The sequence below is a fragment of the Pleurodeles waltl genome, chromosome 3_2, assembly GCF_031143425.1.
Source record: "Pleurodeles waltl isolate 20211129_DDA chromosome 3_2, aPleWal1.hap1.20221129, whole genome shotgun sequence".
Taxonomy (NCBI): domain Eukaryota; kingdom Metazoa; phylum Chordata; class Amphibia; order Caudata; family Salamandridae; genus Pleurodeles; species Pleurodeles waltl.
This window is the reverse complement of record NC_090441.1, coordinates 24,902,494-24,927,151: the sequence shown is the minus strand read 5'-3', so window position 1 is coordinate 24,927,151 and position 24,658 is coordinate 24,902,494. Positions and strand designations below refer to the sequence as shown.

Below are 24,658 nucleotides of genomic sequence, written 5' to 3'. Positions count from 1 at the left end.
CACAAGTGGCATCTTTACCCCTAGGTGGCCAAGGCTGTGGGGGCATGACCTAGCTAGATCGTTTTGCTACCATCAAGAACACACATTGTCAAAGCTTCTATACACTGGAGTTTCCTCCTACAATGGCTTTGGGGGGTGCAGTCAGTCCATGATGGCACACTCTTTCTTGCATTCAGCCACTTCCACTAGTTCTGAGAAACGTCTGGACAGACTGGCCCAAGTCATCTTAACAGCTCCTTACTGAGCCAAGAGAGAGTGTGGTTCCCATAGCTCCTGAACGTTTGCATGCAATCCAGCTAACTTTTAATAATCGTTTCTGCCACCATAGATGAAACTACATATAAGCAAAGCATGACAATACAGGTCATCTAGTATCATCATTTCAATGTGTATTAAGCAGGAGTGCAATGCCTATTCATTGTAGCCGGCAGAACAAGAAAGAAACCGCAAAGTGGAACTGAGAATTTGCAGTCCCAACCAGTGTGCATTATGCCAATGATTTGCCTCTTGAAATCCAATCCAGTCCCAAAGGGCCATCTACAGTCCTGCACGTTAGCTCCCCCATCTCATTTCCAGTACCCTCTCCAACATGCATGCAATAGGAAGAAAGTGGCAATTGAGGATGGGGAAATAAGCACACTCAGTCATCAGTTCCAGCCTGACTATCCAGTGTCAAGATTACAAGAGCAAAGAAAACTGTTACTTGTCAGCCAATTGTTTCCGCCATGGACAGTGACACTCTTTAGCATGCAGCACAGCCCTTTCTGTTAAAGCCCAAGTTTTCATCTCGCTCCGCCACCTACAGTCTGGCGGCCCTTCGGCGGACTGTTGTGCATCACGATATCCCTGTGAACAAGAACTGGGGCCAAATTCATGAACCGAATACATGTCTTTCTCTCTCGAAGTCTGTTACAGATGCCCAGTAGGCATGCCTCCATTCTGACCACACTGCCTGAAAAAGGTGCATTCAAAGTCTTCTGTAACACAGGTCCAAAAGTGGACCAAAAGCTTGCAATCCCATACCTTGTGAATGAAGCATGCATTCATAAGGCCAAAGCCAGGACATTTCATAAAATCAATATGCAAAATTGCATTCTGTCTGTGGGGCGTAAGGTATGTATTATGCAAGTAATTAAATTGTGTATATTTATAATGGGTGTTCTGCGATACCATGTGAACATGTACTAGGGTGTACTCCTATTGTATCCACTGGAAGTGCCTGCCAATCATCCCTCCCCATCTGTCACGTAGCAACTAGAGGCCATCGGATACCATCTCAAGAAGGGATTAAGCCAGGAAACTAGTGGTCGGCCCTTACCAAATGTCAATATAACCTGAAAAATTCAGTACTCTGTTCCCTCCTCCTTCCACTCGGAGACTTTGCAGTGACTACACCACCATGCCATAAGTTACACATTGAGCGTACAGGAGACCATATTCCTCCATCAATGAGGGTAAGTTTTAGGAATGGCCTTGGAATATAGCAGTCTCCGACAGTCTCTGTATGAGCCACCTGCCAGTCGGACATACATTGTAACATCAAGAATTCCATCCCTCGGTTTGAAAGCTCCACCAGTGGGAATGCCCAAGCGTACAGCAGGTGTTGGTGCATCCTCTGAATATCCTCAGGCGGGGTTTGAGTTATAGTTACCTTAGGCTATGAGTTATAGTTAGTTGAGATAACTATAACTGCTGAATTTCTGTGGTTTTGTGTGTATAAAATGTAAACCTAACTATAACGTCCCTGTACCTTTTTTTTACTGTATATAAATATAAATAAATCGATAAGTGATTATGAATTGGAAATAGTCTTTTTTGTGGTGGCAGCAGCGTAATCATTCTGCAGTGCAGCCGTATGATGAGTGAAACCGCACCTGTTGTGAAGAAATGAATTGCGGTGATCCCGTACGCAAAACGGCTAGCACGCCGAGGAAAGTGCGTGTGGATTAGTCTTGGGAGAAATAAGGATTGTACATAACACGCAGCGCTTCGACGTAGTTCGGGGAGTTTGGATGAAGCCACAAATGAGCGGTAGGTGTTTTCCAGTGTTTCCGGGAGGGTCAGAGGGTGCCCACGCGCTGGAAGTCTCCCTGATTGATCAAATATACAGTGTTTGGTCCGGGTGTGGCCTCTGTTTTAGCTTTAAATACCAGTGAATGGCAACAATACCAAAACTGAACCGCCTATTAATCCAGAAGATGCCTAATGAAGACAATGCATTGAAATGTATTTAATGGACAGTGGCTTCCATTTATAAACATCTTAGTCTTATTATAATCCTATATAGAACATAGTGATTTATTCAATGGCAACCCGAGTTGAACTTTGGAGGCGCATATTTAATATTAATATTTGACTGCAAGCCCTTCATAATATTGCTGAATAATTAAGACATGAGCCATTGAACATCATGGCAGAACGCAGAGCCTTATGCAAGAAGGCAGCAGCTGAACTCTTTGATGGGTTTGGTCATTGTATGGATGTTAATTGCTCAAACAGTATATGCCTTTGTACAGCAACCAACATCATTAAAGAATTAGAGAAGGCACGCATTTCAGAATTTAAAAAGTGGTGGGAGATGACCACGCTTACCAAATACATTTAAAGTGGTAGGGTACCACGAGGTCTACATATTTTAATATTGCCCACACTCGGTGATATGGATCCAGACCTATTCGAAGAGTGAAGAATACAAACATCTGAATGCTCTTTCAAACTTATGGGTACCTTAATTACACAAGCACAACAACTATGTAGGAACAGATGAAGCAAATAGAAGAATTGGAAAAGTTATCCAATCAAGAAGAAGTGAAAGAACTTTTAGGCAAGATGAAAGAACGAATTGCCAAACAAGAGGAGGAGATAAAAGCACAGAAGGCACATACATTTAATAGAGATAAGTTGGATTATGAACATAGTAGAATTTACACCTTTGCACGTAAATTTGAGACTCTGAGCATCAAAGAAAAAAATGAATAATGGAGGGGAAATGGCTGCCAACTACAGTAACACTGATGTGAGCTCTGGCCTGGGATCATCAGCAGATGAGGCACCTCCCAGTAAACTGGGTTTTCGAGAGGAAATGCGACTCATGCAAATGGCCACGCCGCAACTGGGCAGAAGCAGAGGGCGAGGCAGTGGAGGAACAAGACCAGGCAAAGGTGGGCAAAGGGGGAAGAGACACAAAACACAAGGATTAGATATACCACCCAGTTTAGGGAGGAATCCTTTAAACATCAACAAAATAGTAAATATTTCACAGAGCAATTTAATTACCAATCAAGAAAGAATTCTTAATTTAGGGCTCAGTTTATGTCCAACGATTGACTGGGACTATGCAAAACCATGCATTGAGATGTATAAATTTGTGCGTAAGCTACGTCTCATCAAGCATTACGCAGTAAAAAACTCTCCGTCAAAATCTGTAATAGCATCACATAATGTGGAATACCCCGGATTTAAAATAAGTGACACCACGGAATTGGCAGCCACAAGAGATTTAGAGGATGAGAACTCAGTGGACAATCGGGCCATTCTTGTCAGTGAACATACAGCTACAACAAAAATGGAAATGATAGATTTTACTACTGATTTATCTACAGCTAGTTCTTTGAAATTACCCAGCAAACTGAATCTACAGTTACCGAGTGGAAATTTAATTGACACCTTCCATGAACTGGTAGTGGGTAATATTGACAAACTACATATGAAACCACATGCAAAGAATGAAAGATCAATAAATTTCTCTCTTAAAGATTGGAAGGATTTGAAACAACTTAGAAACACAAATCCATCATTATTAAACCATTGGATAAAGGTGGGAACATTGTTATCATGGATGTTGCAGAATATATAAAAGAAGCCCATTGCCAATTGACCAATAATGATTATTATGAAAGGTTGCGAACAAATCCAATTATCAGAAGATCTACCATGAGATGTTAGACAAATAATTGACCAATCAGCTGATTGAATTTGAGGAATATCAATATTTAAGAACTGAGTTTCTAAGAATTCCATGGATCTATTTTCTACCTAAATTTCACAAGAATAAATGTTATCCTCTGGGGAGACCTATTGTGAGCATGGTTAATTCCCTCTTGGAGAATACCTCAAGATATTTGGATCTCTATTTATGTCCATATGTAACTGAGTTACCCTCTTATCTATGTGATACCACAGATTTTTTATCGAATATAGATAATATTCCATGGCAAAGCAATTATCTTTTGGTTACTATGGATGTCTTCATTATATACATCAATCAAACATCATTATGCTATGGAAGCGTGTAGATATTTTTTGAAGACACAGCCTATAGAATTTCTTCAACACACTGAAATGCTTATGTCCGTGTTGTCATTTTGTCTCACACATAATGTTTTTCTATTTAATAATGAATATTAGCTCCAAAAGAAAGGTACAGTAATGGGGGCATCCTTTGCTCCCACCTATGCAAATCTGTATAGGGGATGGCGGGAGAAAGAAGTAGCATGGTCACATGCCCTCGGTGCCCACATGGAGAAAGTGGTATTGTGGATGCGATACATTAACGATCTTTTCCTCCTATGGGATGGCCATGAAAATGCTTTACAGGATTACATCAGTATGCTTAACAACAATGATTTGAATATTCTACTTGAAAACAGCATGGAGTAGGAATAAAATTGAGTTATTGGACGTCCTACTTGAGGTAAAGAATGATAATTTAGAAACCTCTGTGTATCGTAAACCTACTGCTTGTAACTCTATATTGCATGGTAACAGCGGACACCCAAAAGCGTTGAAAAGGAATATACCATACAGTCCTCGCAGGATATGTTCAGATTATGTTACTTTTGAAAAAGAAATCATGGCCATGTCACAAAGATTTATGGAAAGGGCATATCCATATAAGATTTTGATTGATGCACATAATAGAGTTAAATGTAAAACAAGAGAGGAATTGCTCTTCAAAAATCAGTATGTCAATGAGAATACAATGCCCAATAGATCTCCTCCTAGACTTTTTTTTAAATATAATCATCAACATACAGCATTGAAGAACATTTTACAGCACAATTGGCATGTGTTACAAAAAGATCAACATATAAAAAGAGAACATGGTCAACATCCACAAATTACTTACCGGAAGATTTGCTCTTGAGGTGATCACTTGACTAAGAGTCTATTTGTTGATAATGAAAATAAAAAGAACACATTGTGGCTGACCGAAGGGAGCATGGAATCTTGGAGATGTGGTCGGTGCAAGGCCTGTAAATATGCTATGAATAAGCAAAGTTTTGAAACATTTGAAGGAAGAAAGTGTTTGATCAGAGATGGAATTACATGTGAAACTGAATATACTATCTGTGTCATTGAATGTGGCTTCCACAAGAAATATGTAGGCAGCACTCTCCATAAACTTAAGATTAGGTTTTTGCAACATCTTAGAGCGATTAAAAACCAAGACAGATCCTATCCTCTGGCCAAACATTTCTGGGATGTATATGGGGGAGATTGCAGCACCCTTATCTTTTACGGGATTAGGACAATCAAATTAGGTCACAGATTGGGTGATAGGACGCTAGAATTAAGACTGATGGAATCAAAGATGATTTTATTACTTGGTTCAGGGTATCCTTGGGGACATAATCTTGATGAGGAACTATATGTGAGTTTATGAAGAAAGATGTTGATAATAATTAGAACATTGGGGATTTGAAGTGATTTGTTAGAGTTGTATAGTCATATCCCTTTCTTTTGGCTTCAATTTGATAGATTGGTCATACTTTTTAGGATACATCAGTTATATATCATATGCATTCCATACTGTGATGTCTTATAAGGTGGGAGTAGAAATTAGGCTTGCTAAGACCCAATGTTGTATTTTAGGATAACCTTTTTTTTTTCTTTCTCTCTTTCATATTGATATTTCACTTTTAAGATGGCACTTCATTGAGCTTATGTAGTATTTTAAAATTTTTGATGTTTCTGATTTATTAGCTCATGTAGAGCCATTTTGAGTTAACAAAAGAATGCGGTCCGTCGGAATATATGTATATATATGTGAGGGTAATAGAATATGTCGTTATAAGACACATGCAAAGGTAATTATGTAAATGTCTCCTTTGGATTGATTGCACATAGTTATTTTGAACAAGAGAAAAGAAATAGATTTTATGCATATTACAGAATAGAGACAGACATATTGTCCACGTAGTTTAATGATGGATATGGATTTGAATGCACAGGATCATTTTAAAAATATATCATACATCATAAGGTATTGAGACAGGTACAGTATTTGAGAATAGCAGATTATAGGTTAAGTAATAAATTAGTTAACCTATTTGCGAATTTTTATGATAATATTTTGCATTGGTCACTTTATCATTATGAATTACAATATTTGGATAGATATGAATAATGGTGAATTATTATTTATGCATGTATTTAATTTAATATATTGGTGATTGTAGTAACCACAAATGTAATATACATTATAATTATGTGAAACTTATTCTCATATTGATATGTTTATCCTATAGTATGATTTATTTATAATTACTATGTGTACGATATAATTGATATATGTTCCTTATCACTCGATCATCGAAAAGCAGGGATCAATATGCTATAAGGGTTGATACCAATAAGAGCTCTTGTATGTTACAAGATAGCCGCTCCAGTGATCTACACTGTGTAAGGGTAAAAATAGATAAGGGACTAGCTGGCTATTTGACGTTGTTTTGATTTGTGGGGGCGTGTCCAGTTGAAAGAGTCAGCCGAAATGCGTTGACATTCCAGTTTTGGAAGCAGCACTGCACTTGCACTTTATTTGGAATAAATCGATAAGCGCTTCTGAACTGGAAATCGTCTTTTTTGTGGTGGCTGCGGCGTAATCGTTCTACAGTGCAGCCGTATGATGAGTGAACCTTCATCTGTTGTGAAGAAGATATATATATATATATATATATGTATGTATGTATGTGTTCGATGGCATGTGTAGCTGCAGATAAACATGCTATGCATAGGTCTTCCAACATCTAGTGTTGGGCTCTGAGTGTTACAAGTTGTTTTTCTTTGAAGAAGTATTTTTGGAGTCACAGGATTGAGTGACTCCTCCTCTCGGTTACAGTGCGCATGGGCATAGACTCCATTGTTAGATTGTTTTCTTTCCGCTGTTGGGTTCGGACGTGTTTCCTCTCGCTCTGAGATTTCAAATCGGAAAACCTCAGCAAACCTACTTATTCGTCGGTATTGTTTTTGATCACGTTTCCCATCTAGCATCAAACCAGTAGTACAATCAGAACCTTCATTTCGCCCTTCGGGACACACGCGCCCTACTCAGGCTTGTTCGGGCCTACCGCGTAGAAAGCCTGATGGATCGGACTCCATTCCGATTCTGCCCTCGGTGCCACGTGAAGTACCCATATACAGAACAACGCCTGTATTGTAATTTGTGCCTTTCTCCAGACCATCGGGAGGAAGATTTCGAGGCCTGATGATCGTTTCGATCAAAGAAGACCCTGAGAGATCGTTGAGCCCAAAGACTGGAAATGGCGTCGAAAAGCACCGAACATCTCGACGTCCTGGAGGAAGAGCAGGCGCAGACGGCAGTCTCCATCCGAGACACTGATTCAGAAGACGATAGACCCATCACAGCCGGTCAGCATGTGAGTATGTCTGCCCCTACACCCCTACATAAAAAACATCCAAAGGCTTTGGGTACACCACTGCCGGAGGGCCATGGTTCGGCCTGAAAAAAGACTGTTGGCGACCGACCTTCGGGGTCGGCTCCGAAAAAAGCCACTCCTCCGCCCACCTCAGAGTCGAGTAAATCAGCTAAGGCTGCCACTTCAGACTCCAGTAAAAGGCCTCATTCCTCAGAGTCGAAAATTCAGCACTCGGTTTTGAAGCCAAAACAGACTACTTTTTTGGGACTCAAAAGGATCCACACTTCGGAGCTGAAAAAATCCTCATACACACAGAGGAACAGGGACTTTCAATAAAATAAAAGCAAATCTCAAAGCCCATGCTGGAATCTCATAAAGCTTCTGAAGAAGAGACTGAGATTGAGCCAATATTAGAGGTTATGGAAGAGAGATAATCGAGAATCCATATACATAAGGAGACTGGACGAATCATCACTGCACCTCCTTTAAAGACAAAAAAAAGCTGGCTTTTCAAGAGGAGTTAGACTCTGTTCAACCACCAGCAAAAGTGCAGAAACAAAAGGAGAAACTAGCACCTCTCCCTACTTCTCCTCCTCACTCTCCACAGCTTTCTTTTTCACCTCACAATAGTCCACCACCATTGCCTTCTCCAACACATTCATTATTATATTCACATGGAGATACAGTAGACCCATGGGATCTTTATGACCCTGATCCCATTCTGGACAATGATCCAGAACTCTACCTATCTAAACCTTCTCCTCCAGAAGACACCACTGCCTACACTCAAGTAATATATAGGGCAGCAGCATGTCATGGAGTGCTTATGCATTCTGAACCCCTGGAAGAAGACTTTCTATTTAACACACTGTCTTACACTCATTCCAGGTACCAGTGTCTCCCGATGTGGCCTGGAATGGTTAAACATGCGGACCAAATCTTTAATGAGCCTGTCAAAGCTAGAGTCATCACCCCTACAATTAAAAAATATATAAGCCTGCTCCTACCGACCCAGACTATATTACACATCAGTTCCCTCCAGACTCAGTGGTAGTCAGTGTGGCAAGAAGAAGAGCAAACAGCCAGTCATCAGGAGACGCACCTCCTCCTGATAAAGAAAGTAGGAAATTTGATGCAGCTGGAAAATGAGTCTCCACACAAGCGGCTAACCAATGGAGAATTGCCAATTCTCAGGCACTTCTAGCCAGATATGACAGGGCCCATTGGGTCGTGATGCAAGATATTATACAGCACCTCCCAAAGGAGCATCAAAAGAGAGCACAATAGGTTGTGGAAGAGGGATAAGCTATAAGCAATAATCAGATAAGGTCTGCCCTGGATGCTGCTGAAAAAGCCGCAAGGAGTGTCAATACTGGCATCACAATTAGACGGCATGCATGGCTACGCTCCTCTGCAAATTCAACAGGCAGTACCTAATATGCCTTTTGACAAGAAACATCTATTCGGCCCAGAAGTAGTCACCACTATTGAAAAACTGAGAAAAGACTCAGATACTGCGAAAGCAATGGGGACTTTATAACACCACACCATATAGAGGCTCTTTTCGCAGACCCCAGTTTAGAGGAGGTTTTAAGCCACAGTCCTCTGATGCTGCCACATCCCAAACAAAACAAGGACAACAAACCCAATTTCAAAGAGGGGGGTTTAGAGGGTCCTATAGAGGACAATATTTCAGGAGCAGAGGTAAATTATAAACCTCAAAGCAAGCCACATCACCACCTAAGCAGTGACTTCCTTCCACTCCTCTCCTGTGGGGGGAAGACTACAGCAATTCCACTCTCATTGGCAAAATATCACGACAGACAATTGGGTATTATTAATTATCCGTAGTGGCTATTGCCTAGAATTTATCTCCACCTCTCCAAACATTCCACCACAATACCACAAGTTGTCCCCATAACACAGCGTTCTGTTGCAACAAGAGGTACCATCTCTACTATTAAAACAAGTAATAGAATTGTTTCAACATTCTCAACAAGGAACAGGAGTATGCTCATTATACTTCCTCATTCCCAAAAAAGACTGCACCCTCAGGCCCATCTTGGACCTCAGGCCCCTCAATCTATACATCCTGTCAGAATATTTTCACATGGTAAGATGTCATTCCACTACTACAAAAACAAGATTACATGACTGCTTTAGACCTCAAAAGATGCGTATTTCCACATACCTATCCATCCAGCTCACAGAAAATACCTCAAGTTTGTCGTAGCAGGAAAACACTACCATTCGGCATAACAACAGCTCCAAGAGTTTTCACAAAATGTCTAGCAGTAGTAGCAGCCTACTTAAGAAGACAACACATCCATGTCTTTCCATAGCTATACGATTGGCTAATAAAATCAAGCAATTTTACACAATGCCAACAACACACTCATTTTGTGATAGAAACCTTGCATACGCTAGGGTTCACTCTCAATTACCAAAAATCACATCTTCAACCAGCACAAGTACAACCTTGCGTAGGTGCTATCCTAGATACTCAAAAAGCCCTAGCTTATCCATATTCCCAAAGGATACAAGCTTTCCAAAATCTCATACCACACATACAGCAAAATCAACAATATACTGTAAGATTTATGATATAGATTCTAGGAATGATGGCATCTTGCATAGCCATAGTTCCACATGCAAGACCAAACATGAGGTCCTTACAACAATGTCTCTCACGACAATGGTCTCAAGTACACGGTCAACTTCAAGATCTAGTGTTGATGGGCCGCCAAACACATATGTCCCTTCAATGGTGGAATTGCAGCAATCTAATCAAAGGGGCGGTCATTCCAAGACCCTATGCCTCAGACCATAATCATAACAGATGCATCAATGATTGGTTGGGGAGCTCACCTCAACAATAAGACCATTCAAGGGCAATGGGATGCCAAACAGAAACAGTCTCACATAAACCACCTAGAACTATTAGCTGTATTTCTTGCTCTAAAAGCGTTTCAACCTCTTCTCAAACAGAGGACCGTTCTCATAAAAAGAGAACATGACAGCCATGTATTACCTCAACAAACAGGGCGGGACACACTCATCTCAACTGACCCTGCTAGCCCAAACAATATGGAAATGGGCAATTCACAATCACATTAATCTATTAGCATAATAATATATTCCAGGGATAGACAATCAGCTGGCAGATCTCCTAAGGAGACATCACCAACAAACACTCAAATGGGAGATTCACTCCCAAGTACTTTAAAAAGTGGGGAACACCAGAGATCGATCTATTCGCACCAAGCGAAAACGCAAAATGCCTAAACTTCACATCCAAACACCCACATCATCTATCCAAGGGCAATGCTCTATGGATCAGTTGGTCAGGGATATTTGCTTACACTTTCCCCCCCTCTCCCACTCCTTCCTTTTCTAATCAGCAAACTACACCAAACATCACTCACCATGATTCTAATAGCACCAACATGGGCACGTCAGCATTGGTACCTAACACTCCTGGATCTGTCTGTAGTACCCCATTCCAAACTCCCAAACAGACTGGATTTGTTAACCCAGAACAAAGGTCAGATCAGGCATCCAAATCCCAGTGCTCTCAATCTAGCGTTTTGGCTCCTGAAGTCATAGAATTTGGTTACCTAAAACTTCCACCAGTATGTATGGAAGTAATCAAACAAGCACGTAAACCTACTACTAGACAATGCAACGCAAACAAGTGGAAAAGATTTGTTTTCTATTGCCAATCTAAAAACACTGACCCACTTACAGCATCCATACAAGATATTGTATGCTATTTACTTCATTCACAAAAATCACATTTGGCTTTTTCATCCATCAAGAAACACCTCACTGCAATATCTGCATACTTACAGAATATTCAACATACTTCCCTATTCAGAGTTCCTGTTATTAAAGCATTAATGGAAGGATTAAAATGCATTATTCCACCTAGAACACCACCTGTTCCATCGTGGAATTTAAATATCGTACTTAGCAGACTCATGGGACCACCTTTTGAACCCATGCACTCTTGTCAAATTCAATATTTAACATGGAAGGTCGCTTTCTTTGTAGCTATTACTTCTTTAAGAAGAGTTAGTGAAATACAAGCCTTTACTCTTAAAGAACCTTTTTTCCAAGTGCACAAACATTAAGTTGTACTTACAACAAATCCTACAATAATTTCTACCAAAAGTAGTATCTCCTTTTCACATCAACCAAACAGTGGAATTACCAGTATTCTTTCCACAGCCAGACTCTGTGGCAGAAAGAGCTCTTCATACCCTAGACCTTAAAAAAGCTCTTATGTACTATATAGACAGAACCAAAGATTTTAGAAAAACAAAACAGCTTTCTTTTGCTATCAACAGCCACATAAAGGCAAACCTATATCAAAACAAGGTTTAGCATGATGGATTGTTACATGAATACAAATATGCTACATCAAAGCAAAAAGACAACTTTTTATCACTCCTAGAGCACATTCTACAAGAAAGAAAGGTGCGTCAATGGCATTTTTAGGAAACATACCAATGGTTGATATATGTAAAGCAGCCACATGGTCAACTTTTCATACTTTTACAAATCACTACTGTGTTGATGTTTTTTCACAGCAACAAGCCACTGTAGGCCAAGCTGTCTTAAGAACACTATTTCAAACAACTTAAACTCCTGGAGGGTAGCCACCACAATTTTTGGGAGGACTAACTGCTTTGTAGTCTGTGCATATAGCATGTGTATCTGCAGCTACACATGCCATTGAACAGAAAATGTCACTTACCAGTGTACATCTGTTCGTGGCATGTAGTGCTGCAGATTCACATGCACCCTCTCTCCTCCCTGGAAGCCTGTATCGTTTAAGTTTAACATTTGTACATATGTATATACGTTTACATTTGCATGGACATCTCTTTATATTCTTATACTCTATCACTCCTTCCTTTACCCTTTGCGGGAAAACACTCTAACAATGAAGTCGATGCCCATGCGCACTGTAACCGAGAGGAGGAGTCACTCAATCCTGTGACTCTGAAAAGACTTCTTCGAAGAAAAACAACTTGTAACACTCCGAGCCCAACACTAGATGTCGGAAGAGCTATGCATAGCATGTGAATCTGCAGCACTACATGCCACGAACAGATGTACACTGGGTAAGTGACATTTTCCATATTTTCACTGAAAGAAACAAAGATTACAGGGGCGTTATAGTTAGGTTCTGAATTTACACACAAAGCCATAGAAATTCAGCATTTATAGTTAGTTATTTCAAGTATCTGACTCTCTCAATATCCTTAAGGAAACTGTAACTCGCACCCCCGCCAATCACAGTTTTCTGTTCAATAATTTGACTGTTATTTTTCAATTATATTTTTAATTATGTTCTTAAAGTTGTCATGAGGGCTGTAATATCTGGGGAATTAGTGCATGGCAAGGGTCTGAGTTATAGTTACCTTAGGGTGCGAGTTGTAGTTACTTGAAATAACTATTACTGCTGAATTTCTATGGTTTTGTGTGAGCAAATTCAGAACCTAACTGTAACGGGCCTGTAACTTTTTTTTTTTTTTTTTTTTTTTTAGCGAATTTCTATGTAAAGTAATTTTAATTACTATATGTTAATCCAACCTCCAACGTGCAGAGCCTTTGGCCCTGGACAGTGGAGGTTGGGTGCAGAGCCTGCTGCCAGCTCACTACAACCACCCAACCCCGTGCCACTTAGAATGAGAAATGTTCTGACAAATTGAAAAAAAAATTATTTGACAAGTACAAAGAGTGAGATAACCTTTCTGTATATACCTTAAATATTTGAAGTTGAAAAAAATTTTAAGCTGAGAAATGTCAACTGACCCACCCAGACTGGAACCCTCAACCTTCTGCGTGAGGTTCTGAGAACTTACCACTATGCCACAGGTGCCTCCTTGCAGTGTCCCAACATCTCTGACTTTCAATCTAAAGATGATGATGAGAAAAAGACGTACATGTTCCATCACTAGGAATGTTTAACATTCAAAACACAAGTGAATAAACAAACACACACTGCCATGAGATACCAGGATTGGAACCTTCAACCTACTGAGTGACAGTCCAAGAGCTTTCCCAGTAGGCCAGAGGTGACTGTTCAGCTGTGTATCACAAGGTAACTATAACATTCCATCCCAAACATCTTGCTAGTGTGATGCTTTGAAGTCATTGTATGGAGAGAGCATTGCAATAACAATCTCTTTCTCCCTTCCAGCTCATTATGGGGTGGAAAAGAGAGATGGAGAAAGTGTCAGGACCGCTGGGGGAGCCTCAAGGCCCCTGTGGTCCTAGCCAGTTCCCTGCGTCCTTTGGAAGCCAGCATTGCTCCCCTACACAGGGAGCTGCTGCAAATAGCAGCACCTTACGTGCATGAGCAATGTCATTACCTCTTACTCTGCCCACATGTTAGCGGGCTGAAAATGAGATGAAAGCCCTGCTTTCAACAAGAGGGAGTATTTAGACAGCTCCTGCTTGCTGAAACTGGAGTATTTGCTTGGCAGGAGCTGTCAGCTCTCGCCAAGCAAAAGCAAACAGCTACTTCCCAAGGGTGGGCACCTCAGGAGGTAGCAGGAGCCGACCCTGGGAGCTGGCGGTCCCCAGTGCCATGTATGGGTCCCAAGAGGGGGGGCCGCACAGCCCCTCCATGTTTTCAGTTTGGCCCTGGGTAGGTGGTGGTCCCCATGGCCTCAGAGAGGGGTGTGGGGGGATTTCCACAGGAACCCCTATTATGTTTAGGTTAACCCCCTGCATACTATTAAGAAATAGCCCTGGGGAGGTGGCAGTCCCTGGGGCTCGGGATAGGGGTGTGGCACAGGACTTCACCTTATTCAAATCAAGAATAATTTTATTCGGCCTACTTGAGACTATAAAAGTACATTAAACACAGGTACATACATTCTATAAGTTATCTCAACACGATTTATACAATAGAAATGAAAGTATCTGAAAGCTGACCCTCCAATATCAACCGTGCTACTAAATGTATAAATACTGATGTAGTGTAAACAAATCCTTCAAATTTAAAACCGTCAAATGTAGTGACTAAGAAAACTACTACAGCAGTTTTCAGGCTTGGTGTGTGGACATTATTACAGTCATTTAAAGCAAAATAACGAAAACAATAAAACATCTTAAAATACACTGTGCAAAATGCAGAGAAGAAAAAGACAATCAAGTAGCCATGCCCACCAAATCAAGCAACTTCCTCAGCATGAGGAAAGAAATCAAGCAACTGCATAGGTTGAATAAACATCCGGTAAAAGCTGTAAAAACAGCGAGGCAAGCCTGACCTGTACAAAATACAGGGATTTCAATAAAGGTATTAAAAACATTCTACGAGGGATCTCATAATAACTGCAAAAAAAAATGAAATCCAAAAGTCCAGAAAAGAAAAATTATACCAAGTGCAAGGACATGAATTGGCACCCCACAGGCCAGATTTTTGGTATGTCAACAACAAATGGAACTGATTGAACCTAAATCTGGTAAGGAGGAAATGATGATGGACATTGAGGGTTGTGAGCAAATAAGGTTCGATGGTGGTACTTGTGACAAGCAATGTGTACCCTCAAACAAACGGTTTCTTGAGCTCTGTAGTCTCCTGCTCAGTTTTCCTCCACAGCACAAGATTGTCCAGAGTCCATGCCATATCTGATTTGGTTATAGAGAGCGGTGATTCAAATAAAGCTGGCCTACCTAATTTGACCAAAGTGTCCCTGATATATGCCTGCAGAGTTACCGATTTCCACCTATCAAGCTTCAGACAAACTTTAAGCATCTCTCATCCTAAAGAGTTTTCCGGACATCCCCAAGTAGTCTCCTGTCTCAACAAGGGGCGCAGGGTGATAAAATCTGACCAAATTGGCAACCCTAATGAACTATGAAGGCTGGGGTAAAAGCAGGAACTGCTACTAGGCGCCTACAGAATCCACTTTCAACTACTTAAAGTTCCTTTGGTTAACATGGCCCCATACATCACTAACGTAAGTGGTCAATGAAACAGATTTAGCCTGATAAATCTTCTATTCTAGCAGAAAAAGAAAAAAGGGCACCAGTAGTTCAAGAAAAAGCTAATTTTCTTGATTTTAACAAAGGACACCAGTTGATACAATCATCAAAATACAACACCCAAATAGGTATAAGTCTGCAACTGTAGACAGCCTATTTCCTTGAACATGGAAAGATCGCAACTTAGTCTTCTTGGGGCCCTGCACGTTCACCTGTGATTTACTGTGATTAGTAGAGAGATCCAACTATTCATATAGTGTACAAAATCATCAATAAGGATTTGAACACCCAAGGTAGTTCTTGCTAGCAAGACTGTCATCTGCGTAAAGCAGAGTAGGTATCTGCCTAGCATCTATTCGTGGGCAGATCTGTGGTCTGTCAAGTAGGCTGGCTTCAAGAGCTTTCACATAGAATGTGAATAAAAATGGAGCCAGTGTATAACCCTGTCTGACTCAACCTGCCAGTCTAATGGAGCTAGAACAGGACCCTTCCATATTATAGCGAACTACTACCCTCATATCTCAAAACAAGGCACTAAGAAAACTAGATGTTCTGTGTCCATGCCCATGTCCAGCAAACGTTGCCACAATTTTGATCGGTTTACCCTATCAAAGGCAAAGGATAAGTCCATAAGCGAGGCAGACAAATAAACTGATTTGGCAACAGTATATTTGTTGATCAGCATATAACAAATTAGACACTGATCACAGGCACCCATGCTGGGTTCAAAGCCATACTGCAAATCCAATAAAAGGCACCAAGGGGACCAAGCGTGAGATAGCTGCATCGATGGAACAGGGCAGTTATTCTATTGCATACGCACCCAAGGCAGAAAACTTGTTTGTTGTGGTTAATGAAAAGATGCTAACCCTGGCTGCCTGATGTTCCTGTGCTAATGTCTGGTGCGCGGGCTAGACCATGGTTGACTGATACAAATAGCCCCCCTTCCCCTATTTGTATATTATGTTGCCCAGGGGAGGTAGTGGTCCCCTAGGTGCAGGGGCAGTCTTTTTTGGGAAAAGTTTGTAAAGATTCATCAAACGGCGCCAAAGATATTGCCAAGTCAAAAAACACTTTTTCAATCGAAACTAGGTCCGAACTATAACTACCTACTATAATATATTATACTTTAAAAAAAAAGTTACAGGGACGTTATAGTTAGGTTCACACTTAACACACACATAACCAAAGAAATTCAACAAAGGTTACAGGGACGTTGTATCTATATCTTCCACTTCTCAATCTTTGCAGGAATTAAGAGCGCACACCTCGGGTTCCTGTTGCAGTTCCTTTATTTTAAAGCCAAGTGAACAAACACTGGTGCAAAAACTGTGACTGACTCGTTTCCGCTTGTGCCGTCTTACACACCATGTTTTGAACCCACAGCTCTCATCCATTTGTTATCAAATTCCTCTGTCTTTTCTTTCCTAGAGTGAACAATTATCCACATTCTCCTTTTCCTATAGTTCGAACTAATCAGACGACATTTTTACTCTTCATTATTCTTAAATTTCAAATATAAATCATTCTGTTCCTTGGCATTGCATTTGTATTGGTGCAGTACCTGTTGGTAATAGATACATATAATTTATTCACTGACATTCTGCTATTATTATGGTCAAACATAGAACAGTCTGAATCAAGCATAAGTATATCTGTGTTGCTAATTTCTTTAATACATCTCACATATCTTCTACTTAGATCGCCATATGTCAATGCCTGGATCCTCTCGTTGCAATCATCATTTCTCCTATAATATATTATTAAAGTGCTAATGCAATAGTTAAATTATAAATCTTAATAAATGAGCATAAATAAAATGTATATCTTGTATATTCTCGTAATAACGTGTTAATGCATTAGTCATGTTTTTCATCAATATCTAACATCACATGCAAAATCTCATAACAGTGCCAAATAATTATGTGCAGATCGTTCTTCATACCAAATAAAGTATTTTATCTATAGCTAATGAAGTATGACATCACATGTCACATTGCATAATGTGTTTTCAAAGTTCATACATATAGACCCTTTCATGTCTCTATTTAAGTGGAAATGCAGAGAATCACATAGTTTAGCACTGTTCAGCATGAAGCGCAATGTGTAGTATGTGACAATCATATATGTATCTAATACAGGACCAGTTCAAAGAATATCTCAATTCATTGTAAGGTGCAGTATGCAATCCTAATGTGACATTATTCAGCATAAAGTGCAGTATATCACAATAATGTATGCGTCTAATGTAATGCAATTGCAGAGAATGTCCCAATTTTTCATATATTGCAGTATTCAGTGTATTGCAATGACATTAAAGCTGTTTTATGTATGTCTGGGTCAATATTCAGATGTTCATCCAGTTCATAATCCTTAACAGAAGGGTGCATACATAAAATCCCTGAGGGTATTGTGGGGTTGTGTTCCCTCGTATCTTCATAAAACAGTTCATTATTCCAGAACTCCATAATTCCAAAAGTGCTAGTGCATCATGTTAAAATGTGACTAATTCATTTTAAGATCATAAATACCATACAGTTATTGCAGGCACTGAACAATTACAATTCATCAGTCTCTCAAGTTTATTTGTGCTTTTCATGCTTGTCATCATTGTACTTGAGGGCCCAACATATAGTTTCTGTCCTTCGATTTCTTATTGTGTTTCTCATATGGGATTTAGATTATTATAGGATGGACCATCATATATGAATGAAAATATTCATTGCACTGTTCCTCTGTGATTCAACCTTGATGAGTTGTGGGTTCATGTATTCTATTTCAATCCGAGAAAAAACATTCTTATATCATCATTTCACCCAAATTACGAATATCAATTTTAGTACAATCAAGAGAACCATTTCAGCTCCTCCATATATTTTTTTTATTTTTTATAATTGAACATGTAACTCTGCAGCTGAATTGTGTCCCCCCAAGGCTAGATTCCCAAGCACTGTATATAGATTAAAACATTTTTAACAGCATTGAACAATCCCCTCATGTTCGATGCTTATTAATGTGTTTGATTTCATAATATTTGAGACATGAGATAGTATCTCAGTGTTTATCCTTCATATATTTTGCCACACAGTAGCTACAATCATGATTTTTGATTGTTGTCAAACACTGCAGGGATACGTATTTTAACTTTCTCTGTAGTGCTACCCACATCGTTTTTGCAGTTACTTTGTAAGACATAAACAACAAATTCAGTGTTGCAGTTGAGTTGTTTTATTTGTATAATTTTGCCATCAAATTTGCAATACTTTCCCACGTTTCCAGAAACCCCCACTTCCCACAGTAAGCCAAGTGGAGGATTGGTGAATTTCATAGAAATAGCTTGTTGTTGGTAAGTCCCCATAATTTGCTGTTTGTACATGATTTGTGGGAGCAATACTGCAGCCTTTGAGATTTTCATCATACAGAAGCAAATTTCAAATTCTAAAGAGCATTTTCTCATGCTTACATGGTCTACATTATATTTCATGAAAAACCTGCAGGTTTCATCATCCTGTTGTTAGTATGGCACCACATCTCCTTCCCTCATGTAATAGCAATTCATCTCTACTTTTCATTTTAGTTCTGTTATGTGCATCCATTAAACTGATTCTTTGATATCCTTTTGCAAGAAATATAGGCATCATCAACAGTGCCTCTGTTTTTTAAGCATATACTATTAACGCATAGTGGTTGGCCATACATGATTTTCCATATAAAGATTTTGGATGCCCACTGTTAACATGTAGCAGGGAGTTCACTTTTGTGGCTTTCCTTAATAGTGTTTTGTGAATAAACCTGTTTTCCACAGAGACACACATCCAAAGAATTTCACCACAGATTTTCTCCATTTTCTGGTTAGTTGTATGGTATACTCATTTATATTGAGTTTCTCTAGAAATAATTTCAAGTTGTTCTTTTTACCGTATTCCACAAAAAAAGGTGTAAGAGGTATTTACACCAAACCCTTCTCCTTCCTACAAGCAAACACACATCCAGCCAGGGTTGGCAAATATTATTGATGGTGCCTTTTCCTTATACAGAGATATCTCTGGGAAATGCAGAGCCTCCACCCACATTGAAATATGGCATGCTTCATCTTCGGGCGGCTGACACCCTGGACCCTTAAGAGTCCCTGTTGGTGTTCACCACAGAAGTGTGAGGAAGGTTTTTTAATATATTTGTTATGTGCAGTTTGCACTCAGTGTTAACCCTAGATACAGAACGTGAGTATTTAAAACTAGCTAGAGCTATCCTAACCTCTAATTTATTTGTGGATGCCCTGATAACATTTAAAACAAAAAAGGATGATTTCCAGGGACGTAAATTACCCTCTCATCCTGTGCTAATGGTCAACATGTTTCAGCCAACCTCCTAGATGCCCCAACGGTCAGCGGCCTTCTTTAGGACCTAAAATCTCTGGTTAGCTCGCTGAAAGTCCCTATACTGGAGGTCATGCTTAATAAACCATACTGTCCTCTAGTTTGTCCAACGGGACCATCTTACTAAAACCTTAAAAAAAAATATATATATATATATTTAAAACTGTAAGATATTTTCTATTACACTATTCTCTGGCAAACATTGCTCTGTAAAGAAAAATGACAAAAGATATATCTGATATAGAGAGTTCTCGTTGCATATTCCTTACCTTAGAATTTTCCCCAGGCGTCTGACTGGATCCGGAGATTTTTTTTTTTTTTAGCAGTACCCTTGCGTTCCCTCGGGTGACATCGTGGTCTCCGTGATGACATCGTGGTCGTATATAGGCGCCACCCCTTCGCCCTGACATTAGTTATTTTTGTTCTGCACCAGCCTACGCACAGATCTGGAGAAGAGTTGGCATCATTTGGTTTTTTTGACTGACTTCAACTGTTTTGTCAAGTTCTTGACACATTTTTTTGGTGCTTCGAGGATGTCACGGAAAACAGTTTTTAAGCTGTGTGATACCTGTCACCGCATGATGTCGGTGATGGATCCGCATCTCGTGTGTTTGTGGTGCCTGGAGCACGACCGTGACTCAAAGTTGTGCTCTGAGTGTCGGGCCATGAACCCAAAAGCTTTGAGGAGCAGTCCCTAAACCACATTGCACCCTGGCAGTCGACTACTCAATGCTCCTGGTCTCGTTTGAGAGGTAAGTCATGAGACCGCTCCCTGAGCCACCACCACTCTTCTTCATCCCAATCAGAGTCCTCTGGACATTCAGGTCACAAGAAGAAGTTGAAGAAGACCAAATATTCCTTTACTTCACCCCTTCACTCATACGATGTGATGCAGGTAGAGCATCAACACTCTAGGTCTCTGTCTTTGGAGGCTGTTTTTTGAGTCGACTCCGCGCCTTCCTGAATTTCCGGGAGCCAGAGCCACACCTGCCCAACCAAAAGAATTTTATGAGGCCATGCGCCTCATTTTTGGGCAGACCAGCCCCCTATTTTGCTTTTCACTACTGACTGAGCTGAAACACTCATGCACTGACAAAAATCTCTGTAATGTGCTTCTTAGTCCAAAGAAGACATTTATTATTTCACTACGCAAGGTTCCTAAAAGGAGATTAGCATGTTGAAAGGACACGTTTAAAAATAGTCACATTAATGAAATGAAAACACACAGGAATGATTATCCACTGCAATAGAAACATCAAATATATGTATTTATATTATAATGCAAAGCAAATAGTTAATAAAAATGCATCACCGTAGGGCCTCTCAGGTGCTTTATCTTTTTCCTGCCAGCAAGCCGATGACCCCGTTCGACTGTGTGAAAGAGAGATCTCTACCCTAACGGGAAAATATATCTATCAAACATCCGACGTCTGAATCCTGATTGAGGTCTCTGAATCTCCTACTGTCGATCTGGGTCTCTTTTCTACCTTAAAAAAAACGAAGAAGGAGCTTTATGGAAAAACCCCTCCTGCCTGCGCAAGAAGTATTACAAAATGCTGGCTAGTTTAGGTATGCTTTGAAAATAACACGTTGGGATTTGGCCACAATCCCAAGACGTCAAGTTCCCTGCCCTCCGAGTTCATTATCATCAACCAAAGCCCTTGGTTGGAAAAAGCACGAAATCAAGACAAAGCACATTTTTGAAACGTGAAAAATCACTGGCAGCTTTTAACATGGCAGTGTCTAATGCTACGATAAAGTCAATAGGCAGAATGAAGCTAAGGCTAAACTGAATACAAAATGGAGTCTGTAACTGGTGAACACTGAACAACTAAGCCAGGTGCAAACTGGTGAAACACGGTCAGTGGTCAAAACTCACATTTCACTACATTCTGCCCTTTGACCAGTGACTCGTGTAAACTGCAGATTTAAAATCAACTTCTCATTTTATTTTTTTTCTTTAAAAAAGAAAACATTACAAACACATCAGGTATGCATTGTACACAGCAACATAATGAAATTACAAAAGCAGTCACTATAAGGCAAAGGAAGTGGGCTTCAGGTATTGATCTTCAGGTATTGATCTTATAAACAGTTAAACCAGGAAAAGACTGAATCTTATATAGTCTGATTGGGATAATAGCTGATTGAATAGTGTCTCTAGGATAACAAGTTGGTATAGAATTAGATGGAAACATCATGAGTCCTAATCATGTAAAGGTACACGGTCCACCTGTAATGTTTGTGTGAATGTAAGTACAAGTGAGGTTCCCATACAAGAATAGTCAGCCTACTGGCAACTTAAAAATGCTTAATGAAACTGGCAGCAGTCATCAGGTGATAGCAAGCCATGTATCATTTCCAGTAGAAATGCAATCAAACAGGTTGACAGAACATCCATGGTACTCTGCATTGTTGCCATGCAGAACTTTGATCTATGAAGCACAATTAGCGCTAAATGGATCCATAGGTTTTGCATTTTAAAAGCAGCAGGAGTGTTGCACAACGTGGGTGATCAATCAGGTTCAGGTTGGGGGTGCTGTCCCTCCCCCAACCCCACACGCAAACGCCTGAAGGGAGACTTCACAGCACACTCATAGTTCGTGGCAAGTCATAATATGATCTGTAAAAGAAACAAGTATGATTTTTCTTGCAAATGACATTTGTTATCTGAAATGTGCTCCCATTTTTCCTTTCCTTGTTTTATGATCAGCAGGACATTATTGGGGCCCTTGGCTATCATTTCTGCAGGTTTTGGAGGGCCATTTGGGGATTCCATCCTCACCTTAGCATCAGGGTTTTTGTCAGTTGAACCAAAACCTCCCTTTCCTTGCACTATCAGATGGGCTGGGGCAGCCTCCTTCCCCACCAATCACTGAACTTATGACAAGTTGGGCAATTCTGTCTCCAATCTCTATGAATAAATCAGCTTCTCCACTATTTAACAGAACAGCTTTGATTTATCCTTGATAATTTGCATCAATCACTCCTTCTAGAATCTGAATACCTTTGCGGGCCAACCCAGATCAGGGCGCAATCAATCCGAAATGCTCTTGGGGAACCTGTACTCCAACACCTGTTTCACACAGTGCTATGTCTCGTGGTTTCAGTCTGTAATCTTGTAAAGCATGTAAGTCAAGACCTGCAGATTCGACTGTGGCTCTGTAAGGAGCTTAGGCTCCGGGTTTTATATCCCAGTATGTGATGGTATTGGTGGCCACACCTGGTTGCATTTGCAAAGCCTTAGTTAACATTCGCATTAGGGATGTTTCAGCATTCGTTAATTATCTGTTGTTCAGATTCTGGAGGGCTTCATCTGAATCCTCTCCCAAGTTTTTCAAAGTTCCATCACATAATTTTTGCAATTGAGGTTTCAGGAAGCCATTCATTCTCTCAATCAGTCCTGGTGCCTGTGGATAAAAAGGAATATGATATATCCACTCAGTATTGTGCTGAGAACAGTAGTCCTGAACCAGTTTGCCTTTGAAGCGTGACCCATTGTCACTCTGGACCTGGAGTGGTACTCTATAGTATAACATTAACAAATCCAAATTTCTGATGGTGTTGTGCTGAGTAGCACATTTGCAATGGACAGCAATCAGGTACCCAGAGTAAGTGTCCACTACGGTGCAGGCGTATGGATACCCGCGGCTTATCTGTAGTGGTCCAATGTAATCAATTTGCCAAATATGTGCTGATAACTTTCCTCTCCCCAATTGACCTTTAACTGTTTGCAGGACAGATCTCTGTTGTGTGTGCTGACAAATAGGACATTGCAAAATCACAGTTTTTATCAAATCTAGGGGAATGTGCATCCCTCTAATCTCTGCCCATCTGTAAGTGGCTTTTTCTCCCAGGTGTCCACATTTCTGGTGCGCTCATTTAGCCATCTTGACGAAGTCAGAATTCTGGGTTGCCACTTCTGCCTCTGAAATTTTGGCTTTGTCATCTGCAAGGGAATTGAACCAGCGTTCTAGTGGGTCAGTGGGACAATGAGCATCTACATGGTACATTGCGACTTTATTCTGTTCTAACATTTTCCAAATTTCCTGCCACAACTCTTTGCCCCACACCTCCTTTGATTGAATGAACCATGTAATGTGCATGCCATTTGGCAGGCCAAGTGTCTAACCCATTGGCAGTCGACCTAGAATCAATGTAAATATGACCAATAGGCAGACTGAAGCTAAGGCTAAACTGAATACAAAATGGAGTCTGTAACTGGTGAACACTGGACAACTAAGCCAGGTGCAATACGAAGTCAGTGTTCAAAACAAACATTTCACTACACCCCCCCATGGCGCCTTTGGGCCCAGTGGGGGCGGAGGGGATCCCCTTGGCTCTGCCTTGGCTCCGGAGGACCCCTCAAGATCTGTTGTCAGATCCGTGCGGACGCCGGTTGTGCCAACGTGACATTCCCCGGTGCTGACACATTGATGCGTCCGACATCGGTCGGGCCCACGATTGACGTTGAACCCATAGTTATACCCGACCCTGACCCAGAGGCGTACCGATGTCGCTCGACGCCCATTCTGGCTTTGCCAGGGGCTACAATTCCCAGTTCGGGTCCTGACCCTTATTCTTATGGGTATGAGGAAAGTGTGGAGGGGTTGCTGAACC

The 24,658-nt window shown here is 40.5% G+C and overlaps 1 protein-coding gene across 8 annotated transcripts in view; it reads left to right on the top strand.

The window, feature by feature from the left end:
• NF1 (neurofibromin 1) overlaps positions 1–24,658 on the top strand; it is a 1,379,374-nt gene that overhangs the window by 785,314 nt on the left and 569,402 nt on the right. The window lies entirely within an intron of this gene.